Source organism: Ovis canadensis, chromosome 3 (assembly GCF_042477335.2).
Source record: "Ovis canadensis isolate MfBH-ARS-UI-01 breed Bighorn chromosome 3, ARS-UI_OviCan_v2, whole genome shotgun sequence".
In the NCBI taxonomy this organism is placed as follows: Eukaryota; Metazoa; Chordata; class Mammalia; order Artiodactyla; family Bovidae; genus Ovis; species Ovis canadensis.
Genome location: NC_091247.1, coordinates 14,385,190 through 14,404,680, shown reverse-complemented (window position 1 = coordinate 14,404,680; position 19,491 = coordinate 14,385,190). Strand labels below are relative to the sequence as shown.

The 19,491-nt window shown below is 47.4% G+C and overlaps 1 protein-coding gene across 6 annotated transcripts in view; it reads right to left on the bottom strand.

Moving 5' to 3' along the window:
• Positions 1–19,491, bottom strand: part of GGTA1 (glycoprotein alpha-galactosyltransferase 1 (inactive)) — a 72,581-nt gene that overhangs the window by 46,435 nt on the left and 6,655 nt on the right. Inside the window, exon 1 of one of the 6 annotated variants that reach the window (XM_069580136.1) lies at positions 12,671–13,402. The exons of the other annotated variants lie outside the window; for them this stretch is intronic. The gene's annotated coding sequence lies outside the window, so the exon portion shown is untranslated. Of the gene's footprint in view, positions 1–12,670; positions 13,403–19,491 lie in introns of those variants that run through there. 6 annotated transcript variants of the gene reach the window in all.

The following is a 19,491-nucleotide window of genomic DNA, read 5'->3' as shown; positions in this document are numbered from 1 at the left end:
AAGTTGTGCATCTTTTTTAGTCGACACAAGGGACTCTCAAGAGTTTTCAGCACCACAGTTCGAAAGCATCAGTTCTTCAGAGCTCAGCCAGCCTTCTTTATGTGAAAGCCTTCCAACTTTCGCATCCATACATGACTACTGGAAAAACATAGTTTTGACTATATGGACCTTTGCTGGCAAAGTGATATCTCTACTTTGTAATACGCCATCTAGGTTTGTCATAACTTTCCTTTCAAGGACCAAGCATCTTTAATTTCATGGCTGCGGTCACTGTCTGCAGTGATTTTGGAGCCCAAGAAAATAAAATCTGTCACTGTTTCCACTTTTTCCTCTTCTATTTGCCATGAAGTGACAGGACTGGATGCCATGATCTTAGTTTTTTGAATGTCGAGTTTTAAGCCAGCTTTGTCACTCTTCCACCCTCATATAGAGGCTTTTTCTTTGGCATTGCCTTTCTTTGGGATTGGAATGAAAACTGACCTTTTCCAGTCCTGTGACCACTGCTGAGTGTTCCATATTTGCTGGCATATTGAGGGCAGCACTTTCACAGCATCATCTTTTAGGATTTGAAATAGCTCAACTGGAATTCCATCATCTCCATTAGCTTTGTTTGTCATGATGCTTCCTAAGCCCCACATGACTTTGAATTCCAGGATGTCTGGCTCTAGGCTGGTGATCATACCATGGTGATTATCTGGGTCATGAAGATCTTTTTTGTATAGTTCTTGGAAGTTAAAGTTCATAGAAGTTAAAAAAGCAGGGTGACAATATACAGCCTTGACATACTCCTTTCCCAAATTTGAACCAGTCCATTGTTCCATGTTCAGTGCTAACTGTTGCTTCTTGATTTTTATACAAGCTTCTCAGGAGACAGGTAAGGTGGTCTGGTATTCCCATCTCTTTAAGAATTTTTCAGTTTGTTGTGATCCACACAGTCAAAGGCTTTAGCGTAGTTAATGGAGAAGGCAATGGCACCCCACTCCAGTACTCTTGCCTGGAAAATCCCATGGACGGAGGAGCCTGGTAGGCTGCAGTCCATGGGGTCGCCAAGAGTCGGACACAACTGAGTGACTTCACTTTCACTTTTCACTTTCATACATTGGAGAAGGAAATGGCAACCCACTCCAGTGTTCTTGCTTGGAGAATCCCAGGGACGGGGGAGCCTGGTGGGCTGCCATCTATGGGGTCGCACAGAGTCGGACACGACTGAAGCGACTTAGCAGCAGCGGCAGCAGCAATGAAGCAGAAGTGGATGTTTGTTTTTTCTATGATCCAGTGAATGTTGGCAATTTGATCTCCAGTTCCTCTGCCTTTTCTAAATCCTGCTTGTTCTTGGTTCATGTATTGTTGAGGCCTGGCTTGAAGGACTTTGAGCTTTTACCTTGCTAGCATGTGAAATAAGCGCAACTGTATGGTGGTCTGAACATTCTTTGGCATTGCGCTTCTTTTGGACTGGAATGAAAACTGACGTTTTCGGTCCTGTGGCCAATGCCGAGTTTTTCAAATTTGCAGGCATATGGAGTGCAGCAATTTAAGAGCATCATCTTTTAGGATTTTAAATAGCTTAGCTGGAATTCCATTACCTCCACTAGCTTTGTTCATAGTAATGCTTCCTTACTTGACTTCACAATCCTGGATGTCTGGCTCTAGGTGAGTGACCACACCATGGTGGTTATCCTGGTCATTAAGACCTTTCTTGTACAGTTCTTCTGTGTATTCTTGCCACCACTTCTTAATCTCTTCTGCTTCTGTTAGGTCCTTACCATTTCTGTCCTTTATCATGCCCATCTTTTCATGAAATTGTCTCTCTCTTAGACCATAATAAATGAGATAGTGTACATCACATCACCGACTCAATGGACATGAGTCTGAGCAAACTCTGGGAGACAGTGAAGGACAGGGAAGCCTGGTGGGCTATAGTCCATAGGGTCGCAAAGAGTTGGACACAACTGAGCGACTAACACACAACACTGGCACCTACCAAGTGCCAGGCACTGTCCAGGCTACAAGATTGACAAGGATTAGGCAATAAGGCCTCTCTCTCATAGAGCTCAGTGTAGTGGGAAGTCCAAGTCTCCTGCAGCCCATACATCCTGCAACCAAGGTGAGTGTCCCATGGCAGCAATGAGTCACTCCCTTCCTCTGGGCTCCATGGACATTGGGAGGATTCAGAGAGGAGTCTTACCTGCCTCCTCATCCATGCGGCTACAGGAACACCCTCACCACCCAGCACCACTCTCCTCTCAAGTCTGGTCTGAGGCTTTTGAGCCACTTCAATTTACAGATGAGAAAACTGAGGCACCAAGACGGGGAAATAACTTATCAGGGCCCACTCGGCAACGAAATGGGAAAGCTGCAGCTGGTACTCAGGTATCTGGCATCTCTCTAGGAGGAGACGCCTCTTAAAGGCAGCACAGGAAATCAAGCACTCAGGGAAGGGGCTGAGGGCTTCAGTCGACGGTCTTCTTCTAGAGTTTCCTTATTTATGTCCAAGAAAAACCCCAAGTCCTCTTCCAGGGATGGCCACATCTCTGTCCTTCCCTCCCCTTTCTACCCACACTGCTCTTGAACAATTTTGGATGCCATGAAGGGACATAGAAATGTCACTGGCAGGACTTCCCTGGTGGTCCAGTGGTTAAGAACGTGCCTTGCAATGCAGGGGACACAGGTTCGATCCCTGGTTGGGGAACTAAGATCCCACGTGCCACGACTACTGTCCCACACAACACGTCGGTCCAACTAAGACCTGACGCAGCCAAAAAACAAATAAACAAACAAATAAAAGAAATGCCACTGGAAAAAGGTAAGCATCGGGGGTGCACTGGAGATAAGTGAGGCAGTCAATTCAGAAAGAACATCCCTCTCATACACATCAAATAGCTCAGAAATGGAGCAAAAACACCTGAATGTACACTCCACTTATAGAACACATGTAGTTCTGAGATGAAGAACGTGGTTTGCAAACCCTGGTTCAACACTTGCTTCCTCTGCCTTCCCTACACATTGAGCACCTGGAACTCCCAGCAGGCATCACCTGCCTCTTCATGCTGCTCTTTTTCATGAGGAGCTGCTTTTTTTTTCCCACCCTAGAGAGGCTGGCAGTTGCCTGTGCCTCTTTGTTCCTCAGCTTCGCACTTGAGCCTGAGAAGCACCTTGGGGTTTTTCCTCTCTGGTTGTGGTTTCCTAACACTCACAAAGGAGAGCTGATAGCCTGCTCTATCTGTACCACCAGCCTGGTTATCTCAGCTTGGAGAGTTGATTTAGCACCCTAGGTAAAGAAAGGCGTAACGTGCCTAGGGTACTCATTAATTCTGTTCTACAAAATATTTCCTACTACTCTCCATCTTCATGGTAGGCTTCCATTTCCTGGTCCCCTTGTGGCTGAGTAGGGCCACGTGACTAGTCTGACCAGCAAGATGTGAGCTGGCCCAAGCATTTATTGCCAGTGGAAGACCCTCAAGGGCTCTCTTTCTGTGTGCCATGAAGTACATTCAAGGAGGGAACTGCTCCATCAGCCTGGTTCCTTGAATGAAGAGCACAGCCCTGGCTGACTCAAGATGCTCACAATAACTAGAGTAAGAAAGAAAGCTTTAGGAAATTCCCTAGCAGTCCAGAAGTTAGGACTCCATGCTCTCACTGCTGAGGGCCTAGGTTCAATCTCTAGTTTGGGGAACTAAGATCCCACAAACTGAGAGGTATAGCCAAAAAAAAAAAAAAAAAAACCCTACCTTTACGGATTTAGTCCCTAAGATTCAGGGGTTGTTTGTTACTGCAGCATATCATACTCCATCCTGACTGATACACTCCCCATCTCACACAGAGTAGGATATCTCCTACTCTTCCCTATAAAATCTTTACCCTCCTCATCAATGAGAGCCTTACATGACCAAAGGAAAATGAAGCAGAGATAAGAGTGTTCCTCAGTGTCCTGTAGAAATTTTTTCCTCCTTACATCTCAGAGATGGGTGCAGATTCAGCTAGACTTGAAAGGAATGAGAAGGAAGTTCAGAGCATTATCTTCTATGGCTTCCCTTTGCTATGGAATAGGAAGCTAGGTCACTCCTATGAACGTGTCAGGCTTGCAGCGTGACAGCCACTCAGGTTAGGAGCAGATGCCTTGGGCACCAAGAGAGGACACTGGCCAGGAATGGCGACACAGGGTGCCAAGCAGCTCTGCAACCCTGCTGGGGTTGTAACCGAGCCAGCCACACCAGCCCAGGGACAATGGGAGGGATGGCAACTTGCCTGATCCCTCGCCAGTTAGGAACAGACTGTTCCAGACCAGGGGTGGGGAGAGTTGGCTAGAAAGACAAGGAAGGGCATATGGTTCAAGGCAACAAAGATGTGTGATTTAACTGGCTGATTATGGGAGGGAAGGAGGTGACATCCACCGCATCCTTATGGATCCTACTGGTACTCCCATTTTACAGGGAGGGAAACTGAGGCTCAGGAAGGTGCTATCTCTTGCTCAAGCTCAGTCAGCTAAGGATCAGAACCAGAACTCATCTGGGTCTAGCTGACCCAAAAGCTTAGCCACCGCCTAGTGCTCTTTCAGCCAGAAACCATTTCATTCTCTCTGCGTCCACCTTGGCCCCTTCTCGGGCTTCTCTTCTGCACCTTTACTTCTACCTTTAATTACTTATATATAATTATATATATATATCCCAGTCCAGAGTGTGAGGTACTGAAGAGTAGGAGTCTGTACTTTATATGATAATAATAAAACAATAAAAAAAGCAGGAGCAGCAGCAAATGCTACTATTTATTGAATGCTGGGCTGGGTTCTTAGCACTTTATATTCATTATTCAATTCTTGCTAAGCTCTCTGAGAGGCAGGTACTGGAATCACCCCCAATTACCGATGAGGAAGCATCTCAGTTTGGTTGAACTGAAATTCAACCCCTAACATTAATATTTTAACAGATGCCAAAGGAGTCCATGAAAGAGCACAATCATGGCTAACAACCCCTGCAGAGGCAGAAGCCAGGTTTCCAGAGGCTGGGTTCTGTCCCAGCTTATCCCTCAGAACCCAGAGTTCCTGGCTGGGATGGGGTAAAGGACCAGAATACCATCTTCACACAACAGCGGGGAGTGAACAGAAACTGCTATCCCATCCACACAGCGTAAATACATAAACATCACAACTCCTTTGATTTCAGTGCTGTGAGCCCGTGTGTAACATTTCTCATAATAAGCAACGCACCTGTTTCCCCAATTAAAAAAACTATTTTAGCATCCAGCATGCTAATTAGAAAAGCATCAGTTGTTGATCACAAATTAGGATAACAGGAGGGCTTGGAGTAACCACCTCTGGATAGCAGGCTGGCTGCCCCTCCCCACCCCCCGCCCCACCCCGACAGTCCCTATTAGTCTTGCTTTCTTAGCTTCTGAGCACTGGCTTGGTCCAAGTAGCAGTCACATAATATCTGCTGAAGTTTTATACTTTGTGAAACTTCATGAAACTCAATTTTACTTGCAGTGCCAGGCATCCCGGCATGCACACTGCATCACCAGCAAGGCGGAGCTCTCTGGATTTCAGAGAACCTGGGCTATCATGGGAGGCAGCAGCAAGGTAGAAGAGACAATGCTCTCTGCTCAGGCCAGACAGCTAACAGCCCTCCCAGGCAGCTGGCCAGTGCCAAGCTGAGCCCAGGACACACCTGAGGGGCTGTATGACCTTCCATAAATTGCAGACTTTATCTGGGCTGCAATTTTTTTTTTTATCCTCTAAATATGGGGCTGTACTAGATCTAAGTCCAGCCAATAAGCAATCACAAAGCATCCCCATCTTTGCCTGGTACCATGGGGCACGCAGAGATTATAGAAACTCCCTAAGGAGCTTACATTGTAGTCAGGGAGCCAGGCCTGGAAGCAAAAACATACGATAGAAAGAAAAAAAATGTGAGTAGCTGAGTGAGAATGAAGCCCCCTTTTGTGTTCTGGGGACCTCAGAGGAAGAAAGCCTTTGCAGCCAGGCTTCATAGAGGAAGGGGCTACATTTGAACTGGGCCTCAGAGGATGAGTAGGAGTGCGGTGGGTGAGGAAGGCTGAATATGCAAACACAGGCGCTACAATGGGAAGCCTCCCCTCGACAGAGCCCAGTGTGGACTGTGGAGCTGGGGTCCCTGTCCCGGTCTCACCACGCACCTATGCTTTGCAGTCCAGAAGCAAGAGTCCTGGGAATCTGTATTTTTAACAAGCTCCCTAAGTGACGCTGCCATGCGTGCAATAGGTATTATAGGTTGAGAAAATGTATAAATGAATGAATGAATTTTAAAAAATGAACTTGACCTCATGCAAGTCCCTTCTTCTCGCAAGATGTCCACTCTTTGTTAAAATAAAAATGCTGGTTCGGTCTGGTGGTTTTTAAACTGAGTTCCAGAAAAAAAAAACAGAATCTCCCCTCCAAAGTCCCTCAGAGACAGAGAAGAGCTGGGGGTACTGAGAGAGCAGGACTCTGAGTCCCATCCACCTTTCTCTAGATCAGCTCTCCTTTTTATCTCTTTGCTATTGTAGTAAAGGTTTCTTGGCGACAAAGAACTTTTAAAAACACTGAACTGGATGATCCCCAAGAATCCTCAAGGAGAAATTTAAAAATTTCTTGAGGGTAGCCACTTATCTTTGGCGAGTATTTCTGGGACAAGCACGAACAAAACATAAGGCTGTTTACCGGAAGCAAGTTATTTACTTTCTCATCATAGTTCAAAATCTTTTCCTGTGGCCCAGAAATCAATGAGTGGAGAGAAAGGGAATGTGGCATAACAACGCAAACTTGAGGAATAGTTAATAAAACGGAAAATTAAGTGAGAAAGTCAGGCACAAAATTGCACATAGGGCTTCCCAGGTGGCTCAGTGGCAAAAAAAAAAAAAAAAAAAAATCTACCTGCCAATGCAGGAGACACCAGTTCGATCCCTGATCCGGGAAGATCCCACTTGTACTGGGGCAACCAAGACCATGTGCTAAGACTATTGAGCCTGCGCTCTAGAGCCTGGGAACCACAACTGTGGTTTGCGTGTGGCAAATACTGACGCCCAAGTGCCCTAGAGCCTGTGCTCCACAACAAGAGAAGCCACCTCAATGAGAAGCCCGAGTACCGCGGCTAAAGAGTACCCCCACTTGCTGCAACTAGGAAAAAATCCATGCAGCAACAAAGATCCAGCACAGCCCAAAAGTAAATAAATAAAATTATTTTTAAAAAATTGCACATAGAGTTTGATTTATATTTTGGATCTTATACATCAGAGTTACCGGACATGTAGGACTTTTCCTCAAAAAATTAAACACAGAATTACAATATGATTCAGCTATCCTACTTCTGGCGATAGACCCAGAAGAACTGAAAGCAGGGACTCAGAGAGATATTGGTACACTGATGTTCAAGCAGCATTATTCACAAAAGCTAAAAAGGTGAAGACAACTCAGATATCCATCCACGAGTGAATGGATGAAGAAATGCAGTCCAGACACAGAGTGGAATGCTATTTGGCCTGAAAAGGGAATGAAATTCTGACACATGCTTCAACCTGGATAAACCTTGAAAACATTATGCTAAGTGAAATAAGCCAGACACAAAAGGACCCATATTGTGTAATTTTACTTAGCTGAGGTACCTAGAGTAGCTGAATTCATAGACACAGAAAGTAGAATAGTGATTACCATGTGTTGCAAAGGCTTCTCTGGTGGCTCATTCAGTAAAGAATCTGCCTGCAAGGCGGGAGACCTAGGTTCGATCCCTGGGTTGGGAAGATCCCCTGCAGAAGGGAATGGCTACCCACTCCAGTATTCTGGCCCGGAGACTTCCACAGAGAGGAGCCTGGCAGGACACAGTCCATGGGGTCGTAAAGAGTTGGACATGACTGAATGACTTTCACTTTTACGTGCTACAAGGAGTTGGTGGTGGTAGTTTAGTTTACTGGAGTGGCTTGCCATTTCCTTCTCCAGGGGATCTTCCCAACCCAGGAATCGAACCCACTTCTCCTGCACTGCAGGAGGATTCTTTACCCCTGAACCACCAGGGAAACCTGCAAGGAGTTAGAAATGGGAAATTATTTGCTCAGTTGATACAGGGCTTCTGTTTGGGATGATGGAAAAGTTCTAGAGACTGGGGAAGCAAATGTACTTAGTGCTACTGAACTGCACACTCAAATCATGTTAAAACAGTTTATGTTATATTTTACAGCAAGAACAAAACAACGCCTAGTGTCACGTGGTCATAGCGGTAAATTCTGTGTGATGAGATTGTGGTAGTGTGATCCCTTTATTCTTTCCACTTCTCTACATTTTTCAAATGCTCTACAATGAGAATACATTACTCTTAAAACCAAACCAAAAGCTATTTAAATAAATCTAGTGGTTCTCTGATACTTTCCGAAAATGCATTGCTGTCTTTTATGTAAATGCAAGCAATACTTCCTGTGCTTAATTAATAAAAGGAGCCAAGTTCAAATATGTCATCCAAAGAATACCCCAAGCTGCTCAGTCAAAATAAATGACGGGCAGAGTGGTCCACCTTTCTGAGACTAGTCGTTCTCATCTATATTTAAATAAATTTCAAATAAAAACAGAACCAAAACAAATCTTCTAACGAGCCTCCCAAGAAGCTGTCTGGCTTGGAAAAGCTCAAACACACACTGGAGAGAGAAAGAAAAATGGGGAACAGCCAGTGTTTTTTTAGGACATTAACTCACTGCAGCTGGGAAAGTGACTTTGTCAGTGAATTTCTATCCCTTCTGTTCTGCAAAACGTTCTCGTGTAGAATGAATTCAGAACGGAGAAGAGGTTCACCATTTGGATTCACCACAAATCCACTTCCTCCAGCACCTCCCCCCTCCACCCCAGATAAATGTTGAACAAAGATTTAAAGACTATAGGTTTAGAAGGACAGCCAGTGTGTCTGCCTGCCAGGGTTGCCCTCTGCCCTGGGCCGCACGGATCCACTTTCCTGGCGCCTGGACCCTCTGCTTAGGGCTGTCTCAAGGGCAGACAGACCAGAAGGTAGCTGCCAAGGTGAGCAGGCTGGGGCTGCACTCACCCCTCACCACCCCCACCATCCCCCGCCCCGGAGTGGCCCCTCTGCAGCCATGTGAGCTCAGGCAGGATCCTTCTGAGAGATTCGGTGTCCTTCCCAAGCCCAGGAGCAGAAGAGCTCTCCCCTTGCAAGACTGCTGGGAGGAGTAACGGCACTGCCTGTTTAAGTGTCTATTGAGATGATGGATGTATAGTATTAATAGGCTCCCAAGTTTCTTCTTTATCTCCTAGAAGTTCACTGTCCAAGATTCATTTTGTCTTGATGGGATGCTGGTACCATATACGGTTAATGCTGACTGGTGGGTTATAGGATTACAGTCAAACAACGGGGTGGAGAGAGGCCCCTTCAGACCCCAGGCCCAGGGCTGACCTAGGAAGAGACGCAGGTCAGGAGCTGGCAGTTCCTGGCTGTTTCCCACACTGACCAGCCAGCAAGGAGTCCTTTCACAGGAAGAGCTTCATCATTTTACAGATGAAGAAACAGGGGCTCTGAGGGGCTAACTGTCTTAGTCAAGGTCCCATGGTTCAAAAACTGCCCATTTTAGGGTTTTCTAAAATTCCCTCATCATGAAGGGGTGGGTCCTTGTCATTTCAGCTCTGCCACTAACTCATTTGGTTAGTTAGTTGTTTATCTTCTGCCTCTTTCCCTCAAAAAAGTTAGAGAGAATTTGGGGGCATGGAGGGGAGAGAAAGATTCTTGGAGTTGCTTAGCTGGATCGGTTTCCAGTCTCTGGGCTTCGGCTTTTTCATGTACAAAATGAGGGGCTTCCTGCCTCAGGGCCTTTGCACGTGCTCCTTCCTCTGCCTGGGACACCTTTCCCCACCTCCCTCACACCCATTCACCCCCGCCCTACATGTCCTTTAGGTCTCAGCTACAAATGTACTTTCTAAGGAAGAGTCTTATTCTCCATGTAGCTTCCTGTTTTTTTCTCTTGAGGGCACTGACCCCTCTTTGGACACAAATGCATAATTATTGGATTAATATCTGCCTCCCCACCAGATGGAAAGTTCCTAGTTAATCAGCACTGGGTAAGAGGTGACATTCAATGGTATTTGTTGTATGTTGATTCAAAAAATGAGTTCTCCTCAGTGTTCTGCCAGCAGCCAGTTCTAGAATCTTAAGAAAGCACTCTAAAAAGAGTGGGGGGGTGGGGAAGAGTGGATATAGGGACCTCCCTGGTGGCCCAGTGGTTAAGAATCTGCCTTCCAATGCAAGGGATGCAGGTTTGATCCCTGGTTAGGGAACTAAGATCCCATATGTTGTTTAGTCACTAAGTTGTGTCCAACTCTTTGCAACCCCATGGACTATAGCCCACCAGGCTCCCCTGTCCATGGAATTTTCCAGGCAAAAATACTGGAGCGGCTTGCTATTTGCTTCTCCAGGGGATCTTTCTAACCCAAGGATCAAACTTGTGTCTCTTGCACTGGCAGGCATATTCTTTATCACTGAGCCACGTGAGAAGCCCCCAAAATCTTACATACCTTGGGGCAACTAAGTCCATGTGCTGCATACTACAGAGTCGGTGGGCTCTGGAACCTGTGCCCCATAACTAGAGAGTGGAAACCAAGACCTGATACAGCCATAAGAAATTCTTTTTTAAAAAAGAGTGACTATATGTATAACTGATTCACTTTGCTATACAGCAGAAACTAACACAACATTGTAAATCAACTATAATCCAATGAAAATTAATTTAAAAAATATTTTAAGTGGCGCAAATTTTCAACAATAAAGTAACTGTTAAATATACTATGAAACATTTAGATCAAATTGCCAACATCCATTGGATCCCAGAAAAAAACATCTACTTCTGCTCCACTGACTATACTAATGCCTTTGACTATGTGGATCACAACAAAGTGGAAAATTCTTAAAGAGATGAGAATTCCAGACCACCTTGCTTGCCTCCTGAGAAACCCGTATGCAGGTCAAGAAGCAACAGTTAGAACCGGACATGGAACAACAGACTGGTTCAAAACTGGGAAAGGAAGTACAGCAAGGCTGTCACCCTGCTTATTTAACTTCTGTGCAAAGAACATCACGTGAAACGCCAGACGGGATAAATCACAAGTTGGAATCAAGATCGCTGGCTGAAATATCATCAACCTCAGATATGCAGATGACACCACCCTAACGGCAAAAACTGAAGAGGAACTAGAGTCTCATGGTGAAGGTGAAAGAGGAGTGAGAAAGCTGCATTCAAAAAACTAAGATCATGGCATCTGGTCCCATCACTTCATGGCAAATACAAGGGGAAAAAATGAAAACAGAAGCAGATTTTATTTTCTTGGTCTCCAAAACCACTTTGGACAGTAACTGCAGCCATAAAGTTAAAAGATGATTGCTCCTTGGAAGGAACGCTATGACCAACCTAGACAGCGTATTATAAAGCAGAGATGTCACTTTGCCGACAAAGGTCCGTTTAGCCAAAGCTCTTTTTCCAATAGTCATGTATAGATGTGAGAGTTGGACCAAAAAGAAGGCTGAGTGCTCAAGAACTGATGCTTTTGAACTGTGGTGTTGGACAAGACTCTTGAGAGTCCTTTGGAAGGCAAAGAGCTCAAATCAGTCAATCCTAAAGGAAATCAACCCTAAATATTCATTAGAAGGACTGATGCTGAAGCACCTGATGTGAAGAGTTGACTCATTGGAAAAGACCCTGATGCTGAGAAAGATTGAGTAGGAGAAGGGGGCGACAGAGGATGAGATGGCTGGATGGCATCACCGACTGAATGGAAATGAATTTGAGTAAACTCCAGGAGTTAGTGAAGGACAGGGAAGCCTGGTGTGCTGCAGTCCATTGGGTCGCAAACAGTCGGACACACTTACGGAGTGAACAACAACAAATACAGTAAAGCATTATACAATTAAAAAAAAAAAAAGAGTACTCTCCCATTCCTGCCCACATCCACCCCAGCCTCAGCTTCTCAACTGAGCAACCGAGGGAGGTGAACCAAGGCACTGATTAGATCTCTGCCAGCTCACACATTCTATGATTGTATCATCTCAAAAAGAACAGAAAGAAAAAAAAAAAAAGCCTAAACCAACCAAACCCTAAGACCAAAACCAAAACCCAGGGTGATCCCAGAGCCCTCTGTGACTTCCGCCAGGTTCTTCCATTTGGGGGGCCTTGGTGTCTCTGTCTACAAGAATGAAACATTTAGACACAATGTTGCAACAATTCTCCCATCCAACAATTCAAATTCCCGAAAGGAAGGCCCTGTCCTCCCCTTGCCCTTCCTCAGGGCTCTACCACAACCCAGGCTCACAAACAGGAAATGTGACATCCAGGCACGGGTGGGCCACTTGTTTCTCTACAGCCTGGAGGGGCTGGCAAGGGAGCCAAGAGTTTCTGAGCTTTTCCAGCTAAATCCTGGACTCTGTACCCAAACCCGCCTCAAGCAGTGTAAGTGGAGGGGCACTGCTGGGATCTGGCTGGACCTCCCAGGCCCTGAGTGACCAGAGAGAAGCCTCCACCCCTCTCTGTGCCTGGGTCTCTCCACCTGTTGAGCGAGAGGCCTGGACTGGGGACTCTGCCAGCTCCCGGCTCGCTCTGCGGTCTTCTTTCTGAAGACAGTGTGCAGCTTTGAGGAAGGGCGCCGTCATCTTGCCCGTATCTGAGTCTCAAATCTCTCCCTTACCATGTGGCCCTGGGAAATCGCTGAATCTTTCTGTGCTTCATTTTCTCACTTATAAACAGGGTTTCTGGGTGATGAAAAGGCAGGGCTCCTGTAAAGCTCCAAGACCAGCATCTGGAGTGAGTGAGTGTTCAGTAAGCGTGAGCTGTTACTGTTTGGTGATGTCTTGGCTTCTGAATTGCTCCTCCTTCCAGTCTGCCTTCTGGAGAAGGAGGAAGCTGAGCCCTGAGAGCCCCACTGGCCCTGCAGTGCATGCCCAAGTACTGGCCCTCAGGAAAAGCAAATCCGAATCTCAGTGTGAGCCAAGCATGGTACAAACACAGAACCATGCAAAAGACAACAACAACAAAACCCTACAATGCTGCCCCAAAGCAGACGGACTGGGAGATCAGCTGCTCCGTGGGGTTGCTGGCACTCAGGGAGGCTGCACCCAGAGTCAGTAGTTGGGGGGTGGGCCCATCCCCAGCTTGCCCTGGGGGATGGGGGACAACCTGAGGGAAGTGGGGGTTGGTGGTGAGATGCAGCAAAAGATACGGCCTTGGTTTATCTCTGTTCCTACTTCTGCCCAGAGCCTTCCAGGGAAGAGGAGGCTGGATTCAGTCAGATCAGCCCCGAGGGAAACAGACCACAGAGAAGAGACAGGCAGACTCCCTAGACAGCAATGGGTGGCCTCTTCCCTGGGGACAGGGAGGTGTGCTCCTCACAGGGAGAGTCCCAAACCCTGTCCAGCCTCACCTGTGAAAGGAAAAGAGAAGTGAAAGTCACTCAGTCGTGTCCAACTCTTTGCAACCCCATGGACTATACAGTCTGTGGAATTCTCTAGGCCGGAATACTGGAGTGGGTAGCCTTTCCCTTCTGGGGATCTTCCCAACCCAGGAACTGAAGCCAGGTCTCCCGCACTGCAGGCGGATTCTTTACTCGCTGAGCCACAAGAGAAGCCCAAGAATACTGGAGTGGGTAGCCTATCCCTTCTCCAGGGCATATTCCCAACCCAGGAATCGAACCGGGGTCTCCTGCAGGCAGATTTTCCTGATAGCTCAGTTGGTAAAAAAATCCACCTGCAAAAGGAGGAGACTCAAATATCTGTTTTCACCAGCCGCTGAGAGTCTCAAAGTGTGGCTGCAGATGGATGCAACCGGCCTCCAACTCTCTGCTGCCCCTGAACTGGCAGGGCCTGGCTCGCGCTCTCTGGCTGCACAGCCCAGGACGTTGGGCTGGGGCCAGTCATGGCCGCTCAAGAGAAGCCACGCTGCACTCAGTGTGAAAAGCTGTCCTCAAAAGAAAAGAATAAAACCGACGGTCCTAAGAACCAGTGCACTGGCTTTCACCCTTGCGGATGCTCAGCTAAGAATCCCTGTTGGGCTGCACTGTGGGTAAGGGATGCCTTTATCAGGTTTAGGCCATTTAGAGCTGAAGGGAACCCTGGGGGTCTCTGCTCCAACTCTTTTCTTTTATAGATAAAGAGGCTCAAGGAAAGATGCACCCTTTGGGGATCAACATATACACACTATTATATATAAGATGGGCCTTCCCTGGTGGCTCAGATAGTGAAGAATCTGCCTGCAATGCAGGAGACCTGGATTCAATCCCTGGGTTGGGAAGACCCCCTGGAGAAGGGAATGGCAACCCACTACAGTATTCCTGCCTGGAGAACTTCATGGATAAGAGGAACCTGGCGGGCTCTCAGTCCATGGAGTTGCAGAGTCAGACACAACTGAGCAACTAACACGCACACACATTTGAAACATCCAATAAGGACCTACTGAATAGCACAGGGAACTCTATGCAATATCTTTTAATAACCTACAAGGGAAAAGAATTTGAATATATATGTATAATATACTGAATCTGCTTGCTGTACAGCTGAAACTAACACAACACTGTAAAACTACACTCCAGTTTTTTTTTAAGATGCACTTTGTAGCAGAGGCAAGATTTGAACCCTTGAAGGCTTCTGGCCCTGTCTCTGCTCATGCATTCGATCCATGGCTATTGAGGGGCAGCTGCACGCATGCGGTGTTCTCAGCACTGGGGATTCAGAGATGAACCACCCAAGAAGGCCTTTGTCCTCACAGAGCTCACATTCTAGTTGGTAAACAAATAAACAAATCAATAATAATTAACAAGTCATTAAAGACATAGTTTCAGGTGGGGACAAGGGTAATAAAGCAAATAGAAGGCTGGCATGTCAGAGACTGCCTCAGGGTAGGGGAAACATGTTTCGGGGGACGATCAATTTTCACTGGGTCCTCTAGGGTCCCCAAGGACCTCTGCAGCCAGCAGCACGCTGGAGCTGGCTCATGCAAGAGCCAGTCGTTAAATTTTCAGGAACTTGGCGAGCAAGTTGTTAAACACAGTCACTATGAAAAATTAAATTCTATAAACTCAAGACTAAATGAAATGTAGTCAGATCAAAGGCAGTCATCAAAACTCATCACTTCCTAATTGTTTCCCTACAGGCTATACTCAAGGTTATTCATACCTATTGTATCTAGATGTAGTGGAGAACAGGCTCTAGCACCATGCTCCCCACTCATGGTGGAAATATTTCTACTATGGAAACTGGCAAACGTGACATATCAGGGTCTCTGTTGCTGTTTCGGCCCGTCATATGGCTTGCAGGATCTTGCCTCCCCAACCAGGGATCAAACGCGTGCCCCTACAGCGGGAGTGCAGAATCCTAACCACTGGCCTGCCAGGGAAGTCCCTGAGCTTTCATTTCTCAGCTGGTCATGAAACATTTACGGGCACACCGTGACCTCCAGCTCTAATCCTGGCCTTCCGTGTTTGTGGAAGTCTGTTTTTCCAGGGAGAGAGTGTGGCAGTGTAGTCCAATTCTCCCGGGGCTGTATGTGGGGGCGGTGCCTCCAGTCCTGAGGCAATCAACTTCCCTCTTCCTTTTTTAAGGCTTCCACAGTGAGGAAGCTAATCCAGGATCTTCAAACAGATCTGTCAGTCCCAGGAAAAAAATTGTTCTCTTCAACAGTAGTATTTAAGGAGGGCCCGTGGGATGGTGATTCATTCCTTCCTTCGTTTGTTTATTTATTTGACACATTAAATCTTATCATAAGTCTATTGTGAAGGTAAAAATTTAAAGGAACACCCTGCAGAGAACCTGTTTGTATAAATGTGTGTGGTCACTTCTTAATTCCTCTAGATTTTCATACGTTGAGTTTCTTCCTTCAGGAATATAACTGCACTGGTTAACAGCAGAATGAAGTTACTATCACTTCTACTAATAATAATGGTAACAGTAGTTGCCACTCACTAGCACCACGTCTGGAGAAGGCAATGGCACCCCACTCCAGTACTCTCGCCTGGAAAATCCTGTGGACGAAGGAGCCTGCTAAGAGTCGGACACGACTGAAGTGACTTAGCAGCAGCAGCAGCAGCAGCAGCACCATATCAGGCACTAAACACATAGATTATCTCTCAAATCCACGTCGACCCATTTTACACAGGGGAACGTTGAGGCTCAGGGGCTCCATAACTTGACCAAGGGCAAGCTGCCCCTCTGAAAGCTCCCCAGAACACTTTTCCCTCTGGTAGGTATGGCCCTGTGACTCTGCTTAGACATGTAGGATTTCATGGCACTACTGGACCCCAATCCTTGGCAGCTTGGGAGCATTTTGTGACTTCTCAGCTTATCATCAGGACCCTTCTTCCTCCACCAGAATGGAATGACCTAGACCCTCCCCCGGCCATTCATCTGGACTTGGAATGCAGGAGAGTGACCTCAGCATGGTCACTTAGTAGCTTTGTGTCCTAAAGAAGAAGCACCGAGGCTCAGATGCCACTGAAATGTTACAGAGGCTCCAGTGGCAGCAAAAACTACAATTAGCTCCTGTTGGAAGACCCTAAGTGTGCTGTCTGTTGCCCAACTTCTACTAGTTCTGGGCAGCTTGCTTTTCCAGCTTCCTCAGGGATACCATGAACAACAGCAAAAAATCCTTCCAACACACACGCCTCCTCTGCCTCAGTGAGCTAGAAGCTTCATCCCTTGCTTGCAGCCACGGATTCTCCTGCGTTTCTCAATACATCAGCCTCAAACATTCAGGGAGCTTTTTCATGCCAGGGAATGAATTCCTAAGCACTCAATTAATTTGCACACACCCCCCTTCTGCACAGCTCTGGCTAACATGTGAAAATAGTTTGCCATACAAAACGCCAACATACAGACAAGTGTAGATCAAGCTAGAGCATCCAGACCCCGTCCCTGCTCTCTGGGGGCCATGTTCCCCTTAAAGTAAACCTCACCGTTGATTTTGTGAACTGTCTTGTCTTTCCCTGCAAATGCCAGGCAAGTTCCCCTTGGGGACAGCTGGCTGGCCACTTGAGGACTCGTGGTTTCCCTGACAGAGGAGAAAGGACAGCTGCACTTTTGCACATAGCTGCTGCCAAATACAACGTCACCCCGCTGGGCAGCTTACCCCACTCGGTGCCCCTCCAGACACCAGGGCCATCTGGATTCGGGAACAGCCCTGGAGAAGATGAGGATGACTGTTTCTCAGGGCCTCCTACCTTTGCCCGAAACACTCTTCCCTCTTCAGCCTCCGAATCTTGCAGGCCACAGTTGGAAGGTCACTTCCTCTGGGAAGCCCTTCCTGATCACTTGCCCTGACAGGTACAGACCCCTGCCCCCCGCCCGGCCCTCCTTGCCTCCCGTGCTTCTCCGCCATGGCTCCCTCTGTGCAGCTGGCTATTTAATGACTGTCTCCCAAGCTGACTTCCATCTCTGCAGGGAAGCAGTGGGGGGACTGTACCTCTCTGTCCACTGCCAATCTCAGGTGTGTCTAGCAGAGATGCTGAGTGCATTCTGGATGCTCTGACCAGGAGTAAATGAAGATCTGGTGGCCCGATGAATGTTGGATAAGATCTGATTCAAAGCATGAATCTTGGCAAGAGGTGCATCTTTCAGAACCACAGTTCCTGGTACTCAAATTCACAGGTGGGAAGCTCAAAGCTTGGGATCTCTCTGTACACCTCAGCAGCTACTTCTCCCTGGCACATTTTTAGTTTGAAATGTTCATTTCCTGTGGCTTTGGACTTGTCTGCCTTTTGTTTAACAGCAGATAGTGCTCAAAGGGAAGTGTCCTGGATCACAGCCTCAAACCATTTTGTTAACAAGGAAACTGAGGCTCCGGCAGTCTCCACGGCCTGTGGAGCGAGATCAGCTCACTTTCAGCTCAGAGCTCTTTTCAGTGACTCCACCCCCACCCACCTTGGCCACCCACCAGTTGGAAGGTCACTTCCTCCAAGAAGCCCATCCTGATCACTTGCCCTGACAAACCCCTGCCCCATGTGGCCAAGACCAGGGCATGTTAAAGTAAGGCTCTGAAAGATAAGACACCCAGATTGGGATGGAGTTGCGAACTTTCTTTAAGAACTAATCACAAGACCTGGCCTCTCTCTCCACCCTCTTCCAGCAGCTACTTTGCACTCAGGCTAATTCCGGGCTGGGCAATGCTAGGCAGGAGCCCTCTCTTGGGCTGGGAATGGATCTGCTCCCCAGCCCGTGCCTGCCCCTTTGTTTAGAATCACCTTCACTTCCCCTGCCCACAGCCCACCAGGATCTCCAAGTTAAACTATATTTGGAGTGAGGACTAGGCTTTCATGCCTCAGTTCTTTCACTTCATTCTTGAGAAACTTTGGCCAAAAAATCAAAACTCTAAGCCTCAGTTTCCCCACACATAAAATGGGAGGATAATTCCTGCTTTGCCAGCTTCACAGGGCTTTCGTGAGCCTCAAGCGAAGTGGATATATGACCTCACTTATCTAACTGGCCAGGAAGAACAACGCTATAGTATTTTTCCATTCCCATCAGGGTCCTGCAGTCAACCCACAACCAGCTGACCCCTTCCAGGGCCCCGTCCTCTACTTAGCCTTTCAGCCATGCAACCCTCTTGACCATATCCTTCTAGACATCCTCTCTCCCTCTGCCTTCCCACATGTGCCCCCTCTGTCTCAGCTCACTCACTCTCCAGTTAGGACCCAGTCCGGGGAGCAACTCCATGCTTTATCCTGCCGTTCACATCTGCTCACCACACATGGCCCGAGACACACCCTGCAGGAAGCATATGCCCTTACACCCAGATCCCTGGAGAACCCCTGCATGCAGTTTCCCCGCGGACACAACATGTAAACACGCACCTCAGGTCCCCACCCCACTGCCCTCGCCACCTCTCCTTTAGGAAACTCTATCTGGCAACAAAGTTGGAGCACAGTGCCAGCAAGAGCCGCAGCCAGGTCTGACCAGAGGTAGCCGAGGGTCTGGCGCCTCCACCCCCCATTGCGACAAGCTGAGCAGACCAGCTCTTTGTCTGGAGATTTCTATGACATACTTTTACTTCCTCTTTTTAGAAACTGCAAGGAATTTTATAAATAATTCTGGGTTCAATACACTAAATGACGACCCCCTTGCCTTCAGTCCATGGTCCAAATCTACATCACTCTTTGATTTCCCAGTCTGACCTATCTGGCCTCCCTCTTGCAGGAGCGAGCATGAAGCTTTTTATCAGCAGAGCTTTTCAGCCCAGGCTCAGAGGGGAGGTATTTTGTTCTAGGTCTGACAGGCAGCAGAGGCGCAAACTCAGTCAGTGGAGGCCACTCTCAGCCAGCAGGGTGAGCCAGGCAAAGAGCACTGTGGTCACGTGCACAGTGGGTTCCAGCAGTTGGTCAAGGAGGAATATGACATGTGACCAAATGTATCAGAGTGTGCACTGCAGGATGTCCAGAGATCCATGTGGGGAAGTGCCTAATTCATGGTGGGGGGCAAGAAGCAGAATGAAGAGACTGGCATCTTAGAGATGATTAAGCTGGGTCTT